Genomic DNA, 21,988 nt, shown 5'->3' on the forward strand with positions numbered 1-21,988 from the left:
CATTTCAATTTTTGCACCAGCAGATTTTTTACCATTTATCTCAACCCTCTGAGTTCTATTTGACAAGTACGATTTTAGGAGGGCGAGTGCTGTGCCTTTTATGCCATAGTGACAGAGTTTCCTGACCAATGTTTTGTGTTGCACGCAATCAAAGGCCTTTGAGAGATCGCAAAAAACTCCTAGAGCATCCTGCGACGTCTCCCAGGCATTAAAAATACTACTGATCAATTCAACGCCTGCGTCTGTAGTAGACCGTCCCTTTGTAAATCCAAATTGTTTATTGTGTAAAATATTATTTATATTAAAGTGCGTTAGTAATTGATTCAGTATTATCTTTTCATAAATTTTACTCAATGTCGGTAAAATAGATATAGGTCGGAAATTAGACGGGTCCAACTTACTACCAGATTTAAAAAGAGGTAAAACTTTACTGTGTTTCATTAGATCAGGAAATACGCCACTTTTTATACAATCATTAAATATAGTCGCTAAGTAGGGCGCGATAACATCGATTATAGATTTAATAACTTTCATTGATAGGCCCCACAAATCAGTAGTGTCCTTAATATTTAGTAAATTGAAAGTTTTTAAAATGTCTTCAGGACCTACTTCTTTAAATCTGAAGTCGATATCACATTCATTTACATTTTCTTTAAGTAACAATATATCATCATCAGGAGAGTCCTTCAGGTTACTTGTAATTGAAATTGAAACTGGAATGTCAGCGAAAAATTTCTCAAAAGCAGTCGCAACATCATTGTCGGAAGTTATATTTTTGTTATCTATATTTAATTTGAAATCTGAGTTGTGACTGGCGACTCTTCCAGTTTCACTTGCTATTATTTGCCACGTTGTCTTTACTTTATTTTTTGAATTCTTAATTTTATTTCTAATGTGAATAGATTTCTAATGTAAAAAATTTTTTTTTTTTTTTTTTAATGAAATAAGGGGGCAAACGAGCAAACGGGTCACCTGATGGAAAGTAACTTCCGTCGCCCATGGACACTCGCAGCATCAGAAGAGCTGCAAGTGCGTTGCCGGCCTTTTAAGAGGGAACAGGGTAAGGGGAGGGTAAGGATGGGAAGGGAATAGGGGAGAGTAGGGAAGGGAATAGGGGAGAGTAGGGAAGGGAATAGGGTAGGGGATTGGGCCTCCGGTAAACTCACTTACTCGGCGAAACACAGCGCAAGCGCTGTTTCACGCCGGTTTTCTGTGAGAACGTGGTATTTCTCCGGTCGAGCCAGCCCATTCGTGCCGAAGCATGGCTCTCCCACGTAATTTTTTAAGCAGCCAAATTTAAGCAGCCCTGCAGACTTGCTTAAATATTTTTGAATATAATCTTACATAGTTTATAAAGTGTTCACTTTGATTTATAGTTCTTTCATTATAAAGGTCATACAGTTTTAATCTGCTTTTCATAATACCTGGTGTAGCCCATTCACTAAATTTACTCTTATTGTTTTTTCCAACTGTCTTAGAGGTGAAGGTAGTATCAAAATGGTTTTTAATTAATTTGAAAAGATTACCAAATGTCATATCTGGACTACTATGATATTCTAAATTTCCAATCTTAGATATAATTTCACCCCTAAACTTCTCAATACGTTTATCATTAATTGGAATACAAGTACTTTTGTTTTTACATACTTTTTTGAAATTCTTGTTCATGGGGAAAATAGCTCGTTGTCCACAGTGATCAGAGCTTAGTATGTTTAAGACTTCTTTCTTTAAGGAGTCTATATTGGTAAAAATATTATCAATGCATGGAAATTTTAAGGCCAAACTCTACGGATTTAATCTGGTAGCATCACCCATGTGCGAGTGCTCGACCGAAGGCAACATGTTTGAACAAACAGCTCATCATGTTCTCTGGGAGTGCAGTCTCTGGCAGGACGAAAGAACTACAATGCTAAACAACCTACTCTGCACATCTGGTGTCGCATACTACGGTGATCTCGTGGACAGCGCTAGGAACTTCCGTGCCTTCAAGCGTTTTTGTCACAATTACTATTGGCAACAGTCTAACACAATAAATTAGTTTAGCTCTAGCATAGTAGTCACTATTATTATTAACGTAAATTCCCGTGGTGCTTCTCCCCTTCAGTTTTTTGACTTTCGGTCACTGCAACTTTGTGCTGTCTCCCGCTTTATATTGGGGAGGGAATCTGGAATTCTTCCTACTCCTCCTATTTTCTTCTGATTAATTTCGTTGCGGGTCCCAAGACAGCTTTAGCATGTCCCTCGGGCTCCCTGAGATCATATCAAAGGGTTTTCGTGGTTGGATGCCGCTGCCGATCCTGGCGACACAGGAGATACAGTGGTGGGAATGTGTGGTGGGCCAAAGCCCGTTTAAAAAAAAAAAAATCAATGCATGTAGCAGAGTTGCCACTGATCCTTGTGGGTTCATAAAACAAATTTGTCAAATTATATGATCTTAACAAAGAAGTGAATCTAACAGTGGTTGAATTATTGTCTAAAATATTTATATTAAAATCACCACAAAGTAATATGTGTTTGTTAGATGCACTTATTTTTGTTAATAAAATCTCCATGTCCTTTTCAAATATATCATATAATCCTAGTGGAGGCCTGTATACACATATAATAATAAAGTTTCCCACCTCTACGCAGGCTATTTCAGTTGTTCGTTCTGTAGAGAGGCTCACTAAGTCCTTACGTTCTTTATATTTTAAATTCTTGTTAATTAGTATGAGTGAACCACCTCTTATGGCTTTTTCTCTGCAGAAAGAACTTGCCAGCTGGTGCATACTATAATTTAACATTTTACATTTGGGTACGGAACCCTAAAAATGATCACTTACCTCCGATACACATGAGTTATTATTGCGTGAAATTGAAGAACACAACAACACACATTATTGATTAGGAGTCAACACAACAAAAACAAATCTAGGATTCTATTTGTCAATTGACAGATTTGCATGACGCCTCACGCAATTTAAATCTGTCAAATCCATACAATTTAAGAAATGCATCTACGCTTCGCGTTGCGGTCTGAATTGACCCAAATGGGACGAAACGGCATCGACATTTAAAAAATTCCCGGCTTGTTCTAAATGCGGCGTAATCACGTAGGACGAATCGGGAACGACTCATTTAATTATTTATTTATTTTATTTATTTATTTAGATCAGGCACCATTAAGTACCGTGATAAACTGATCTTATAAGGGTTGAGTTTTACTTTTTTTAAGGTACTTACAGGTAAAGATATACACCCTAAAGTTAATAATAATATCATAATATTAATACGCGAACGAAAAACTTTGTAACCCTTTTTACGAAAAATGGGGAAACAAAATTTCATGCACCTAGCATGAAATTTTGCACAGTTATAGTTTATATGGTGAAGGAATGCATCGAGCTAATATTATTTTGAAATTATGCTCTTATCATACATTTTTTTAACAAATAAAACATTACACACACTACAACACACACAGATGAGAAATAACAGATTTTTGAGTGACAAGCCTATACATTCGAATTATAATCTTTTATTTATGGTTGAATTCTGTTGACAATAACTTGACAAATTGAAAATGGATTATAATTTTTATATTGAATCTAAGATACTATTAGACAATGCTTACACGGCCAGTCTGAGATCAGCTAAGTCCCGGAGACAAGAGTTGAAAAAAAATGATAAAGTTAATATTTTTTACAAAATATAAGAAGGTAGTAGTCCTAATGTCGTTGAAACTTAGGTCGAATTTCGACCATAGGGCGATCTCTAGTAAAGATAATTATGTAGACAAAGCTTAGACACAGAGCGTGGACAAAAATTACGATGCGAATTACAAAATAGATAATAATATGACACTTACCTTTCTAATTAACCGGTTAATTTCGTTCTACTAAACCGGTTTTACAGAAAACCGGTTTCATTCGATTGAAACGGTTTTAACCGGTAACCTAAACCTAAAACCGGAATTCAATCGGTTTCGGTCATTGACCCCAAACCGGTTTGAAACATAAACCGGTTTCCGATCCCTGGTCAAAACCAGCCAAGTGCGTGTCGGGCCACGCGCAATATAAGGTTCCGTAGTACCGCTATATGACTCCCTGCCCAAAACTTGTCATTTTCTATATAAACCGCGATTGACAATGAAGTGTCAGATGTTGTCAAATGTGGCTTTGTATAGAAAATGACAAGTTTTTGACTGGGAGTCAATGAACGCTACCGCCATGTTTCGCCGAGTACAGTATAGTTTTTAATATTTTTTTAATGGTCAATGAATGTACATATATTTTTATAACATGTTATACATTACTAACAACATCATCTCAGTTACGTTTTTAAAGGAATTTAAATTATAAGTTCCTTTAATACTTCTCCGAACAGTTACATTTTTTAGTTGATCGACTATTACTCTATAACTTATGAGGTCTTCTTAGCCGTGATAGTTTTTCTTTTAAATTCAGCATATTTCCTACTCCCGTGAATATTTTTCCAGAAGCAACCGTTTAGCTGGTAGAACTGCAGGACTTTTTTCCACTTTAAAACCTCATATTTCACATCTCTAAATCGGAAAATGATAATATGTTATACTCATAATATTATTTAAAAAAAAAACATATCCAACGACACCTCACACGGTGGGGTGGACGCGAAAAAAAAATTCATCCCCGCTAAAATATATGTAGGGGAGGTACTTACCTTAAACATTTTTTAAAGATCTTTTAAACCATTTTGTCGGCATCATTAATATGTGCATTCATGCCGAATTACAGCTTTCTAGGTCCTATAGTCTCTGAACAAAACCGCGGACAGACAGACGGGCGGACGGACAAACCGAAACTATAAGAGTTCCTTGTTGACTACGGAACCCTAAAAAGAGATGTCTTATATTATATATTTTATGAGTAAACTAAATCACACGTGGCTTTTCACTGTATTCTGCACCGGTTGTATCACGGGGAGTGCTCTGAGGAATTGTTTGGAATTATACTACCTGCAACTTTTCGCACTCGTTCCACGCAAAAAATATACCAACCTCATCACCCTCTTAAACGCACCTGTAGCTCTACTAATGTTGCGAGTGTCCATGAGTGACGGTAATTGCTTTCTATCAGGTGACCCGTTTGCTCGTTTGCCCTTTTATTTACGAAAAGACGTAGAATGTAGATAGTTAACTGATATCATTTAGGTAATAATCGTTAAAATACATTGTACATATTATACCATTTCTATACCAAACTGACATTCTATACTTTCAGGTATATAAGTGATAAATATTTTAATATTAAATACATGAATATAAGAATCAGTAGACAAATATAAATGTGTTTTTACTACGTACTAATCGTCACAATATCGTTTGTAGCATCATGTGGCGGTCGTCCTGAATATCATAGATTCCTATAAGAAAAGTCAATTGGTTACGATCGTTTTTAAAGTACTTGGTGATTGTTTAATTCAATTATTATTTCATTACTTTTTAAAGTTGTTTGGCGGGGGATTTTTTAAATTTCTTAATTTAATTTTATTTCATACTTTTTAAACTTGTGTTGGTTTAAATAGTGCAGAATAATTCCTATCAACACGATCATATTCTCATAATTACCATATTCTATCAATATCAATGTCCTTTTTGATGAGGCCGTTAATATGAGCCCAAACATGAAACCTCCCCTTTTGGGTTCATACGAAGCTCGGTTCCTATAGAATCTAGGTGATGCTGCAGCAGCAGCATGTAAATATTTATTGTTTATCTACTTCTTACTGGTTGTCGAAATTAAAATGAGCCCAAACACGAAACCTCTGCTCTAAGTTGGCGAGGAGTTGGATATCCTATTGATTACCAGGTGATGCTGCAGCACCAGGTCAACTTTCCATTATTATGTGTATACGTTTAATGTATATTCACAAATGTCACGAACTATAATGAAATATAAAACCCATCAAACGACTACAAGTTACCAACGGCCTTTCATGAACCAGATAAACCCTGATTGTTCAGCACTGAACAGGCTGATGATGATGAATTATATCTAAGAACACTCTCGATCATGTCAGCTTTCAAACAAAGAAAAAAAATCGGTCCACCCGTTTGGATGCTACGATGCCACGGACAGATACACACACAGACAATCAGACAGACAGACAGACAGACAGACACGTCAAACTTATAACATAAGCGGTATTAATTTGACTAAGCGAAAAATAAACTAAACTAACGACTAATATTGATTTATAATAAAATCCAGAACGAGCTTACAAAATGTGGATTGCGATTAATCTATTTCAGATATTAAAATTCTATCCGAGCGACTGTATTACTAAGTGAACGACAGGAAATACATAGCGGGCAACTTCAATATTAAATATACAGGGTGTAACAAAAATAAGTGATAATACTTTAGGGTGTGTACGTGCTCCTTGTAGAGAGTTCACTGTGAAAGTAGCAGCGCTGAAAGACAATTTTTTTTTTCACTTTTGTATGGGGAAACACGTGACGCTCGGACCCTTGCCCATACAAAAGTGTAAAAAATTTTTTGTCTTTCAGAGCTGCTAATTTCACAGTGAACTGTCTACAAGGAACACGTACACACCCTAAAATATTATCACTTATTTTTGTTACACACTGTAGATTAAATTTTTCTAAGTGAGGTTATTTATTACGAGCTACTAAAAAGTTCACTTTGAGCAAACTTTTGTGAGCTGCTTTATTAATGATAATTGGTTACTTATATTCTATTTCAGGCTTTATATTTTTAACCCCCGACAAAAAAGAGGGGTGTTATATATTTTGATATGTGTTATAATGAAAACTACATATTGTTAAATGCGTGCGAATTCGAATGGGGCGGGGCGACGAATCGTTGCAGTCTCACCTGACTGCAACGCCCGTGAGTTGGGCTGCGGACCAATACGACTTTTTGGGTTAGGTTAGATGGCTAAGGCGGCCGGGAGCATAGCGCAGCGAAGCTCCCGCCTTATATTAGCCATCGTGTTTTTTTTTATCAACCACCCAGAAGTAGGAGCCCCGTATAGCGGAGCTCCGACGACTCATAAATGAAGCCAGTTGTTTTTTTTGGTATAGGTCGCCATTAAAATTTTTACCCATTTCTTTGAGGTTCCGCTAAGGATTATAATTTGTATAATTTATTAATAATTTTTATATATAAACGGGGTTTACTCCCCCCACCTCCCCCCCCCTCCTCCCCTCCCCCCCTAAATCGTTGGGCATGATTCTAAACGATCTCCCTTAACGTTATATAATTTAAGTTCCTACAAATAGAACAATACATATTTTGGGATCATCAAATCAAAGCATGAAATCCTTTCTATCTCTGTTAGCTACCACTTTTTTCACATATAGAATTGTTGTTCCTCTTATCCAAATGAAGCTACTCTCTACAAATTTGCTTGATAGTAATAAAAAAAATTGTTCTAGGGATCCCTGATTAAAAGTGTTTCATCAAATAGTTATTTCATATTCATTTTTTTTGTTTTAATGTGAGCTCATTATACTCTGCTCATTAAAGTATTTTTCAAAGTGGTTTTTGTATTCGAAACACTTCATTTAAGATAAAAAGCCGCTCTGTATAAAAAATACATTTGCCAAATATTGAAAAAAATGCAGGACGTAATGTTCACACTCAAACAGATATTAGGTCGCTCAAATATTATGGAGCTGCTCATTTTGAATTTTAAGTAACTCAAATAAAGAATTTGTAAGTTGCTGTTCTGTTAATTTCTCGTCACTCACAGTCAGTCGCTCAAATAGTAATTCTATAACCCAAATTTAGTAATTTTGACACTTAAATATGTAGTTTTTATTATTCGTAGTAGCACTTAAAACTGTAATTTACATTCACTCGATTAAATACTACTCATACTCCAATAGTGTGGCACCCCTATATACAACACTTGATACTGTATGATCTAAATTTATTCAAAAACGATCAGGTTTTAACACTCGAAACAAAAACCTCATAAGAAAACAATTATTGTAAAACACCACATAACATGCCTTTAATTGATCTATTCAAATCTATGTCCCTTCAACAGATACGTTACATAATAAATTATGTGTACCTGGGTATTATTATTTTTTAACAAAAAATTGAACCCGACTTCCAATAGGTACTTAAAAAGTATGAAATAATTATTATTCTTCATTAGTGCCTGTTTCAAAATTCGACTAAATCTCAACGAATTCTGTACTCAATTTTCATTCTTTTGAAGTAGGTACTGGCTAAGTTCTATGTCAAGTATCTCAGTATCTCAGTCGGTACTGACTTCAAACAAATAAAAATTTAGTACAGAATTCGTTGAGATTTAGTCGAATTTTGAAAAAGGCACTAATGAAGAAAAATAATTATTGGCAAAGTTGACGGTCGCCGCCCAAGAGGCCGAAGCCCTATTAGGTGGCCTGATCAAGTGCGCACAACTCTAGTCACCGGCCTCCACGATGCTCTCCATTCTGCCAAGGATCGTCACAGATGGCGTAATGTGGTCGTCACTAAACTCCAAAAGGGGAATCACGACCCTCAGCAATGAGGAACACGACGCGAGGAGAAGGAGGAAATAATACAAACAAAACAATGACGATTAAAATATAGGTAAACATTTGTATTTAATCGCATAATACATTTATTTAAGTAACTTGTAAAATTCATACGCCGCGGCGTATGAATTTTACAAGTTCATTACGGCGTGCTGTAATGAAACAAAGGAAAATGAATTCCCGAATTCGGTTCATTCAATTATGTCTAAAACCGATGCAAAGGTCGTCGTATCACAAATTAAAGTAGTGTAGTTGTCACTGACACCACAGAATATATTAAGTATATAATAATAATAGCTCCCACACCGGTTTCGGTGACGGTGGCCGGTTTCATTGAAACCAGGCCAGCTACGCAGGAGTAATTTTATAGTGTCCAAGTATGTGCGCAGTACACAAGAGCACTCTCTATTCCTTTACTCTCATAACCCAGTGGGACGGACGACCGACACGACTGGCGAGAGATCAGGCGCAGGACCGACTTTTTACATGCCCATCCGACGCATGGATCATCTTACTTGTCAGACAATCAGGTGATCAGCCTGCATTGTCCTAACCAAACTTGGAAATAGCATGTTTCCAACGCGGGAATCGAGAACCCACGACCTCCGAGTCAAGAGCCGCGCTCTATACCACTAGACCACGGAGGCGTGCAAATTACGTCCATATTATATTAGTAGTACCATAAACCTATAATGCTAAAGACCAACAAAGAGTGCGAGAGAGAAGAAAATCCTTTATGGAATTATAACAAGATGAAAAGAGAGAGGCAGTCTAATGAAAATTGTAACAACTTTTATTTGACAGGTCGTCAAAAGTCGTCAATCGTTTTTATGCCCTTTCGGTATTTGCAATTTATTATTTAAATCGTATGTTATTTTCAACAAATACTATTATATATAACAATAATAACTTGTGCTGTGAGTGATTGCAGTGTAAATCATAGGAATAATCCTGAAAAATATACATTTCACCCGTAATTAATCTTCATGTCCTAATTGCTACGATGTGTTTATTTTTGCTATATTCTGGTCTTTAGTTCTCTATTTCAAATAAAATATTGTGAATCCTCCCTTTTACTTTCATATTTTGCGTAACTAAAGGTACTATTGTTCCTATATTACACAAATTTTGAAGAAAAATTTTTCATCAAAATTTCTTACATATACGCTAGTGCTTAAATCAAATTTATCGATATGCTTATCGATATTTTACAATAACATAAATCTAAAATAAAAAACATTTACCTTTATATTTATCACCTTAAGCCCGGCCGCACATTATCCGAAATTTCTGATCAGAAAAATTCGGACGCCCGGCGGAACGCACTCTGTTCATACATTTTGTTGTAGACCCATCATACTAAAAGAATTTCTGACGTGTCAAAATGTATGAGCGGGGCGGGGCGTCCGAATTTTTGTGATCAGAAATTCGGAAAATGTGCGGCCGGACTAAAAAGGACATATTATCTTATTTTAACTAATATAATATAGTATAGTATAATATAGCTAATATAATATAACAACTATAATATAGAGTGACTCTAAAACTAGAGGAAGGTTTATATTTATATATCATAATCATTTGTTTTACAGATTCCCTCAAGATCCTCTAATAAGAGGAAAATGGCTGAAATTAATTGGGCGTGTTGGTTGGAATCCCAAGAAAAATTCAACAATATGTAGGCAAACATTTCATTGAAAATTTTTAAAGAAAAATTAGAATAAATACTATTTTGGTTAAAGGAGCTATCCCAACTTTATTTGTGCCAGTAAGTTTGACATACTGTTGCACTTGTTACTGAAGCAATTATTAAAAATAAGCAATTATAAGCAATTAATGCTTTTTAGTTCATTTAAGATTATACTTATATGAACTAAAAAGTATTAAATAATCCTTATTCTGTACTCAATCTTCATAATTTTGAAGTCGGTACCAGTCCTAAGTATATAAGTTGCTGTTATACCTATTCTGTCAGAGAACTGGCGATTAGGTTAGCTGGTACCGATTGCAAAATAATGAAGATTGAGAACAGAATTAATACTGAGTACAGAATAAGAATTATTTAATACTTTTTAGTTCATTTAAGTATAATATTACTATTGTCATTGCCTTTTTTTTTTTTAAAAAGAAGGCAGGTCACTGTAGCCCTGACGTCACTGCGACCCATGAGGATCTATTGTGACTCCTTCGCACTAGAGTATCATCCCCAACCCTATACTGCTCATAAATTGAACGATATGGTTGGGGTTGGTGCCACGAATTTCCTCTGTGGACGAGTATTCGTGGCGCCCAAGGTGCCTGTTCCTGCTCTGTAGTAGAGCAGGGCAGTCGAGGAGAAGGTGAATAGGTGTTTCATCCTCCTCCTCACAGAATCTGCAAGTCATTATGCTACAAATACCCATTCTGTTTAGGTGTTTGTTGAGCTTGCAGTGCCCAGTTAGGCTTCTGGTAAGGATTCTTAATTGGTTCCTACCCAAGGTGAGCACTAATTCTGATTGTTTCTTGTTGAAGTCAGGAATTAGTGCCTTGGAGTGTTCAAGGCCAGGGGTCTCAGCCCATTGCTTCCTGCATAGTCTGTGACCCCATTCCTTGAGCACTTGCTTTGTGGTACTGGGAGTTATACCACAGACTGGTTCTGGACCATATATGAGACTCTCGAGCGGTTTCATTGCCGGGGACGTTGCTGTGGCCCGGGACCCATACTAGGCGGATGTTGTTGTTCCTTCCCAGCATGTTTAACGTCTCAATGCATTCCAGAACTAATTTGGACGAGACTTCTGCGGCAGTCAGTGCTTTAAGTGCAGCTTGACTATCGGAGAAGATAAAAACGTTTTTATTAACTATGGCCATCTCCAGGCTTTCTAGTGAACAACAGAGGATAGCGAAGACTTCAGCCTGAAACACGGTCGCAAACTCCCCCAAACAGGCGTATTTGCCTTTTGGTGGCCTGCCTCCGTAGATTCCGGCTCCCGCACGGTTGTCTTTCCTTGATCCATCCGTGAACCAAACTATGTCGCTAGGGCAGACATCGATTGGATTTTTCCTTTCCCAGTCCTCCCTGGAAGGTATAAAAACCTGGTACTGCTTCGAAAAGCTATACACCTTGATCATGGCATCTGATGGCATGGCCATGATAGGTGATTCACTGAGAGACTGTTCCAGCTGTCGAAATGGGGTGGAGACCCAATTCGTCCCACCCGCCGTCCTGGCCCTGTCATTGCCTTGGAAGTCGGTTTTAATTTTTTGTTTAAAAATAATAATTTTACTCATTTTAGCTGTCCTTAACGTTTTCTATACTTACAGTTGGTGTTTTAAAAAATCAAAATCAAAATTGCTTTATTTCTGAACAAATCTAAAATAAAATATATTTTCAGAATACATGGTGCCTACCACCGGTTCGGGAACTAAGCCGACGAGAAGAACCGGCGTAAGAAACTCGCACGCCCACTTTTTACCAAAAAAAGTGATAAAAAATTTATCTTTTAAAACAAATTTTACAATGCTGTAACTAAAAATTATACAATGTAAACATAGATAGATACATAATAATTGTAAGTCATGTAGAAGTAGCCTTGCAAGCAGTCATTCAGCATTCTACTCCCAAGATGTGCCATCAATTATGAAATCATTTTGGCTTTGGCACAAAACGTTCTTTGCCTACTTTTTTAAATTTATTAATCGAAAGATTTTGAACGTTTTCTGGGACCATATGTTCCCATTTGAATATCAAGGAGTCACTTCGATTTCTCATTGTTTCCATCACCAGACCACCACTTTTGTGAACATGATACCTACTCGGAACAATACAATGTACAGCAAAAGAAAAAATTTGAAAATCGGTTCATAAACGGCGGAGTAATCGTTGAACATACATAAAAATATATCCACAGGCGAACGTCTAGACTCCTCCTATTTGGAAGTCGGTTCAAAATAATTGTAATAAAATATTATGATATTTTATAATATGTATTTAATTTAAGAATAAAATATAATATACTATCTACGTGTGTTGTTTACTTTCAACGTTTACTTTCAATGTAAGGACTGATTTACCAGATAGATTTTACCTGAGTAATAAATAAGTAACTTTATAATGTGTTAAGTGTAAATTATTTACCCCTATAAGAACCTCATGTCATAACATATCCGACGATTGAAAAATCATTCCAAAAGAAAATGTGTATCTACTTTTCAATCGTCACCTTTTTTGCCAATTAAAATGTATGATACCTAATTTGAAATACAAATCTATCAAAGTTGCATATTATTTATTTCTTATAGAAACTCAGGTAAAATAACTCGAACGGACTATACTATCGATAGCAAAATACTATACTATCGATAGTAAAATATACATCACTAGCACACGCACACATTGACAGATCAAAAATGGTCACGCATTTTCGAGTTGTCAGGTGGTCTTTACGACTGTATATATTATGTCTATGAGTAGTACCATAAACCTATAATGCTAAGTAGTACCAACTGACACTGACAACTTGTCAGTAGGTGAGCTGGCATGCTGCGTGTTGATACTTGAGCTTCTGTGTTTCGTTGCTATGTGGCGCGTAGCACATCTCCCGCACAATAGACATAACTACCAGTACTTCGACTGCTAAGAGACGGGCGAGTATTAATACCTGCCATTTCTTTCGGGTTTCGCCAGGATAAGTTAAGGGCTGGCGCGCTGGCTGATATTATTTATTTTTAAAATGAAGATTTTGAAATTGAATTCTGACAGTTTTCTTTGCATGTGCCAAAATATAAACAACAACTAAATTAGTAGGTAACAACCCTAGCGACGATTTTTGTCATAATACGTCAAACTTAAAAATTTCAACCTCAGTTCTAACGGCCGTTCCCAATATTTGATCTATCTCTGGTTTTGCCCTACTAGAGATAGGAATAGCTCACAATTGACATAAAATATATGTCTCTAATGTGTAATCTGAGCTATTCCTATCTCTAGTAGGGCAAAACCAGAGATAGATCAAATATTGGGAACGACCGTAAGTCGATATACTGTCTACTCTGTCTCCCGCCCGCGCCATTTCGCCTACACATTGTTCTCGCGAGCGAGCGGTCGCGGTATGCAGCGGTCGAGTCGTGCTATGGCGTAGCCTCGTAGCTCCGTAGCGTCGTAGCGGCTACGAATGATTTTGTGACCGAGTGATTGCGAGTATAATAGAGATGATGACAAGGTCAAAGATTAGCGAATTTTGTTAGTAAAATGAAGAAATCACGGTAAAAAAAAGTGTTCCCAAAATTTCAGCTTGATAGCATTTGTATTTTTTTTGTTATGCGCCTTCAAAGTTGGATATTCAAGTCGATTTTTTTTTCAATTAAATTTCTTAATATTTGTATACAATTCGATAACTTATGCAATTAAAAGCAATTTTTGTTATGAAACCACTTTCATAAACGCAATATTTAATATACCCGTCAAACAAAGTTGTCTCCCGATGCGTACAAACTACGAAAGACTGACGTCATACTTTCGTACCACTTTGTATGGAGCGTTTCGGGCAGGTCTTTTTATGAGATATTTGAATTGTCATATCTTGGTAAATTTTTAAGCTATCAGAGTCATTCTTTCAACGATGTTTCTATTTTTTAAGTGTCTTTCAATTAACGATAAGAAAAAAAATAGTCATCATGCCTATTATAAATAACTAGCTGTTTGGCCGAGCTTTGCTCCGATCCGTATCCGATGAAAATGACATTTTCTAGAAATGATTCCTAGCTAGATCGATTTATCGCCCCCGAAAACCCCTATATACTAAATTTTATGAAAATCGTTGGAGCCGATTCCGAGATTCCAATTATACACATACACCGGTGTCCGATCCTTTAATGTCATGATCTATGGCATATTTTATCGACAAATTGGCTCTAAAATTTTTTCTCTCTCTCATGGTTGTGAAATGGCAGCCATTTTTATTTTTCTCGGGCTTTCACACTAATCTGACCAGTACTTCACATGTAAATATCCTATGAAGATAAAAAAGGTCTCATTTGATAGCTGAATTTGTGGACTACTCTTACATAGGCAATATGTTATAAATTTCGTAGAATTAAACATAGAAAAACCCAAGTTTAAGAAAAAAAATGTGTATTTTTTATTAATGGCTTTTTGTGGAAAATCTAGCAGATTAAACTGGTTCTTTTTTATTTTAAATAGATAGAGGAAGTTTTCATCTTCTAAAATTCTTTTACTTCAATGCTCTAAGTCAGATAGTTTAGAAGTTATAACGATTTTCTTATGATGAGGTGGTCAGATTAGTATGAAGCCAGAGAATTATTTTTTTTCAAAAGTTGGAGATTTTTTTTTTAACTCATGATGTACGGCTTATATTAGTGACAAATTTGCTTTCAAATTATTTTTTTCTCTAACTTTTGAAAAAATTTTTTTATCTCTGGCTTCATACTAATCTGACCACCTTATCATAAGAAAATCGTTATAACTTCTAAACTATCTGACTTAGAGCATTGAAGTAAAAGAATTTTAGAAGATGAAACTTCCTCTATCTTTTAAAAATAAAAAAGAACCAGTTTAATGTGCTAATTTTTTACAAAAAGCCATTAATAAAAAATACCCATTTTTTTTTCTTCAACTTGGGTTTTTCTACTTTTAATTCCACGAAATTTATAAAATATTGCCTGTGTAAGCGTAGTCCACAAATTTAGCTATCAAATAAGACCTTTTTTATTTTCATACAATGTTTACAAGAGCAGTTCTGGTCAGATTAGTGTGAAAGCCCGAGAAAAACTAAAATGGCTGCCATTTTACAACCATGAGAGAGAAAAAAAAATTGAGGGCCAATTTGTCGATAAAATATGATTGTTTTTTTTTTAAACACAGAAACAAAAAATAATATAAAGTACTAAACTTTTTTATTTGTGAATTAATAAATGTTATGAAATTATTAATTTGGTGTACAATTTTATAATTTTACAACATGGGGCTTTCATTTGTTGATAAAATGATATTTATCACATTAAATTATAATTAATACCGACTTCCAAGTAAAAACAATAATATTAAGTTAAGTACTTATTATTAAATGAACCAAAAGTATCAAATAATTCTTACTCTTTAGTAGTGCCTCTTTCAGAATTTGCCTAAACCTCAACTATTTCTGTATACAATTTTTATTTTTTATTTTGATTTGATTTTTAAAATATTTTGTCATGAAAATCACGATTTTGAGCTTTGGAAGAAACCAAAGTTTAAGTGCAAACTTAAGCGGTTTCCTCGAAAAGCGGTACCGTCATGCAGCGGCCGCAATACAGCGGTGAATGACGTCACTAGAACGTTGTGGCGGTACCCACAATTCGCCTAACATTCCTGCATCGCGCTATCGAAGTTTCGGAGTACGGCAAGATATATACAACGTCTGAGATGACGTCAGTGGGCTTCGGCCTGACCGAGCATACCACCTCGCTCGGTCGGAAGATCTTCCTTTTCGGCCGCCACTAGCAACGTTAAATTGGTGACCACCGACAAGAACACGCATCCTTCTGGACATTAATCATCATCAACACTCCCCGCCCCTCCGCACCACGTCAGCAGACATCAAGCATAACCGGGTCGCCTCGACCATAAGCCGCGTTGGAGGTCCGCGCCGGTCGAACCCGCGTCTAGCTTGAACGGGGCAGCCATAGGCTACAACGACCGGTCAGCAAGCAGAGCACGGGGTCCCTCTCCTGGTCATTGCACGCGTAGCTTCGGCCCACACCTGACAACACAAGCGCATCGAAGAATACCACAGGTCTTCGGGGGGGAGTGATGTGGCGGTACCCACAATTCGCCTAACATTCCTGCATCGCGCTATCGAAGTTTCGGAGAACGGCAAGATATATACAACGTCTGAAATGACGTCAGTGGGCTTCGGCCTGACTGAGCATGCTATCTCGCTCGGTCGGAAGATCTTCCTTTTAGGCCGCCACGAACAACGTTAAACAACCAACGCATTTGTCGCTTTTTCACTAATTTACAATTCTACAAACAAGAATTCTGATATCCTGATACTTAATTATTAGACCCGTTTTATTTTTAAAACTGCTTGCAAATCACTTACCGAAAGTGTATTTTTATCTGTAAGCTAATAGTTTCTAATAATATATTATTTGATATCCCACTATTAATATTAGCTGCCAAGTCATTATTTTTAATACCTCACCTATTATTTCATTTCCCTGCTTAATAATAATTTATGTGCTATCTTAAAGCAGCAGCCGTTATTTAGTTTTTACAGATTTTAGGTTTTGTAACTCATTATAATATACGTAATTGTTGCTAAAATATATGTTCACGCCCGATAGTTAGTTTGCTATTTTTATCTATCAGGCGTTTGATTATTTAAGATATTTTTACGTCATGTATAATTATTGTAGAATTGACGGTAGAAAATTATTTTGTTTTTTGTCATACTTTTAACTGCGACTTCGCTTCAACACAAGTTAAATATTGTAATAATTCAGATTATATCTTCTAAATTCATTTTTTCGAGTTTCTTTTGGAAATTCCATATCGTTCCCTACGAGACGAAACATTGGCGACCGTGACAGGACAGTACAATCCCCAAAATTGTACATCCGGACTTTGGACTTCGCGTGAGAACAAAGGACTTGTACCAGCGAACACAAGGCTCAACATCGGCTACGTGTCATCGCACAGCATCGTCTTCGTTGTTCTTGCGACGGGTAGTTCGGGCCGTGGAGTAATTCAGGAAGACGGGACACATTGGACCTCGCCGGGCAGTGACGCAGCAAAAGCATTACCTCGCAGCATTAATCCCTAGATAAGTGCCCTGCTATTTCCTCTTCACTTTCTAAACAACATCCTTATACCAAATTATCCATATTCTCCCCAAAATCAATTCAAATAGCTTTCACCTTGTGACTAAGTGTCGGTTCGTGTAAAACTTATAAGTCCTAGATACTAAAAATCTTTGATTTAAATACGATAACAATCTATTATTAACAGTTTCTTAAAATTATCTTTTAAAATTATTACGATTTTCGTAAATTTTGCACATAATAACTCTCATTACGTGTCAATACATTAGTTGGTGCAAATATATTATAAAACAAGACACATTTGATTTACTTTTAGCCTTGTATTGGTCAAATATTAAAACGAATTTGCCGACTATTCCAGGGTCGCTGTCCAGGATACGCTTGGTGTTGGTGCCGTTCTTCAGTACGAGAGATCAGCTGCTGTGCGCCTCCGGCTTCCTATCTATCACCAATTGAGGAGCGTATCAGATAAGAGATTTTTATTATTTTGTCAAATCTCATTTTTTGTTTCGACAAGTTTTTAAATATCTCTTATATACAAATTTACTAGACCAAGTTGTACATATAAGTAAAATGACAGAATTTAAGGATTCTTCCTTAAGGGACTTAACTTTAAAAAGAAGTTCCATTAATTTATTTATTTATTTATTATGAAAACCAACAGCTAACATACTTAAAACAAATTACATAGAGCGTTTAACAAACAATAAAGCCAATAACAGGTTTCCCATATATAACTATTATGTAGTACAAACTAAAACCTTAAAATAATAAAGGCACATTAATATTCATATTGAAAGTTAAAAGTCTAGAAAGAAGAGGCTGGTCGAGAAATTTAACCAGTATAGGGCTCTTGGATATCTCTAGTGGCGCGGCGATTGGCAGATTCAGGCAACACGTATCCATCAGAGTGCGATCAGCAAAAAAGTGCAGTGACTTGTATGAGAATCATATGAGAAAAGCGGTCACGAGTTTCCGCCGTCAACCGACCCGCGGGGTCGGTTTTACTATATATATAATTAAGGGTCAAATTACTAAATTTAAAAATTATTTAAATAATATAACAGGGCAACCTACCTTAAGTAGCATTGAATTAGCCGAACTGTCACTAAAGATTGGCCGTTTCGAAGGTCTCTCTGCTAAATATGATGAGTTGCAAACTCAGATTGAATTAATTAATTCTGGAAATTTTGAACAAGATTTCATATATTGTACTGCAATGGCTAAAAATATGATCGAACAACAAAACGAATTAAAAACTTTTGAACAAGACAAGAAACGCCGCAAATCTTTATTTCATGAAGCTCAGTGCAGTGTCGACAACACTGAATATAACATTGCCTTACCTCAAATACAAATTGCTAAGTTTGATGGATAGTATTTTCGCTGGCTCGAGTTTCGCGACACATTCACTAATCTAATTCATAATAATAAGCGCTTATCTTTGATACAAAAATTTCATTATTTACTTTCATACCTAGAAGGTGATGCGGCTCGTGTCATATCTAATATTGAGGTTTCATCATCAAATTACAATAACGCCTTTCAATTACTTTATGATCGTTACAACAATAAAAAATTGATAACAAACCATCACTTAAAATCTTTATTTAATATTGAAAAAAATACTCGTGAATCGGACACTTCATTGCGTTACCTGGTTGACCACGTGACTAAAAACCTTCGCGCCTTAGCCAGTCTAGGGCAATGTACAGAAAACTGGGATACTTTGATAATTTTTTTGGTATCTTCTAAGCTCGATGCGCAAACACTTATGAAATGGGAAGAACAGCGCAATAATTTAGGTGACATTCCGAGTTTAGAAGAATTTAATAAATTTTTAATTGATCGTGCATACATTTTAGAATCGATGCGTAATAATGTTAGGTCTGATTGTAACTCCCTAAAAATAAATAGTTCAATGTCAAGCAACAATAATAAACAGCGGTTTTTTAGCCACAATGTCAGACCAAATAATAATAATATTTCTAAGTCCTTCGTTGCTGCTACAAATAAAAACAGCAGTCAACAATATAAGTGCATTGTTTGCGACGGCAACCATAGAATTTATGATTGTCCCATATTTAAATCCAAATCTATAAGGGATAAGTTGAATGATATATCTAAGTATAAACTATGTAATAATTGTTTGAGGCAAGGTCACCCTGTAAGCGAATGTCGAATGGGGCCTTGTAAAATTTGCCAAAAACGACATAATACATTACTGCATTCAGTTGATCAATCTAAAGTCACCGATGCTCAAGGTAATGATTCGTGTATTATTTCAAATATTTCTAGCAAAGAAAACTATAGTCAAGTTTTATTATCAACTGCCCAAATTTATGTTTTCAATTCAGCCAACGAGCCAATAATGGTACGCACTTTATTAGATTCAGGCAGTCAAACATCCTTTATCACAAAATCTATGCTTGAAAGGTTGTCAATTAAAACAAATCCTGTTTCTATGAAGGTCATAGGTATAGGTCATAACTCCGATAATAACATTAATGAGGGATGTGTGGTACAAATGCGATCACTTTATAATTGTTTTACAACTAAAATAAATTGTTTAGTTCTAGACACAATTACTGGGGTTTTACCAAAGGCTCCAATAGATATAAAATTATTAAATATACCTAGTCATTTACAATTGGCCGATCCAGATTTTAATCGCCCAGCTCCTATAGATATACTTATAGGAGCCGATGTTTTTTGGGATCTCTTAATAAATGAACAAATATCATTAGGTGAAAATAAACCTAAATTACAAAATTCGGTTCTGGGGTGGCTAGTAGGTGGTTCAATAAATAATAATGTAAAATTCTCTAACAGTAATATTGTTAATAACGAAGTAGAAATAATTGATACTGATTTAAACCAGCAGCTCACAAAATTTTGGCAATTAGAGGAAGTGCCACAGAAAACGATTTTAAGTGCGACAGAGGTAGCATGTGAAGATCATTTCAATGCCAATACAATACGATTATCGTCAGGTAGATTTAGAGTTAGACTTCCTCTTCGTGATTCACCTACTTGTTTAGGAGATTCATTCGAGCTTGCTAAAAGGCGTTTTTTGAATCTAGAGAAACGTTTTAGAAGAAATCCTTCACTAAAGAAGCAATATATTGCATTCATAAAAGAATTTAGGCCATCTATCTGAATCACCTGTCAATAAACCAAACCCATCTTACTTTTTATGTCATCACGCAGTATTTAAAATCACCAGCGAATCAACTAAACTTCGTGTGGTTTTTGATGGCTCTGCATCCTCCTCTTCTGGCTTTTCTCTTAATGACTTACTGATGGTCGGATCAAATATGCAGGATTCTCTATTCTTTATTTTGATTCGAGCTCGTCTATATAAATATCTTATTTGCGGTGATATAGAGAAATTTTATCGCCAATTTTATTTACATCCTAGAGACCGAAATCTACAGCTCAGTTTATGGAGAGAGGATGAGTAATTGCCTATAAAAACGTTGCAATTAAACACACTCACCTACGGTACCGCATGTGCCAGTTACCTAAGCACTAGGTGTCTATGGCAGATAGGAGAAGAGTGCGATGACATTCTTATTAAAGATATAATACAGAGAGACTTTTATGTCGACGATTTAATATCCGGCACTAATAATATTTATTAATTGCAATATATTAAAGATTCTGTATCTCGAGAATTAAACAAGGCTGGTTTAAATTTGCGTAAGTACAAAACTAATTTAATTTCTATGTTTGATTCTTCTAAAATTAATATACAAGACAGTTTAACTATAAGTGAAGCAGCTAGTACGCTTGGCTTGGGTTGGAATCCTAACAGTGATACATTACATTTTCCAATTAATAAACCTTTAATTAGATCCATAATTACAAAAAGCATAATGTCGGATGCTTTCAAAATTTTTGATCCGCTTGGACTACTAAGTAATAATAATAATAAATATTCTTTATTGCGCACACACTAAGAAGTAAAAAAAAAAACACAACAATAATTATCAACTTATAACTACAGTGTACCACAATGGCGGCCTTATTACTAATAAGTAATTTCTTCCAGGCAACCACAGGCAAAGGACAGTATGTTATTGATATTAGGTGAATGTGCAATATTTACTTGGATAAGGATTTAATATTTTTAATAATACATACACAAATACATACATACATTATAATATTATATAAAAAGGTGATTAAAAAAATAGGACATAAATAAAAAGAAGTTCAGAAGTTGGAACTTAAAACTACAATTTAATCATCATTTTTAAATTCTAACTATTGCATGAATTACTAATAGATAAAAAATGTTCTTTTACGAGCATTTTGAACCGATACAGTGTAGTCGCCATTCTTATATGGGTAGGTAATGAATTCCACAGCCTTATTCCCGTAGCAGCAAAAGAAGAGTTATAGTACTTTGTATGTTGTACAGGCACGTCTAAAAGGTGATTTGAAGCAGAACGTAACTCTTTATCTGCTTGCCGAAAAGAGAAGTTATCCTTCAAGTAACATGGCAGATACGGATCATGTATGATGGAGAATACAAGTGACAAAATGCGAGCATCGCGACGACGACGAATCGGTAGCCACTTGAGTTTCCTTCGGTATTCGGATACATGATCGAATTTTCTAAGACCGAAAATAAATCGTATGGCA

Source organism: Aricia agestis, chromosome 3 (genome assembly GCF_905147365.1).
Source record: "Aricia agestis chromosome 3, ilAriAges1.1, whole genome shotgun sequence".
NCBI classification, from domain to species: Eukaryota; Metazoa; Arthropoda; class Insecta; order Lepidoptera; family Lycaenidae; genus Aricia; species Aricia agestis.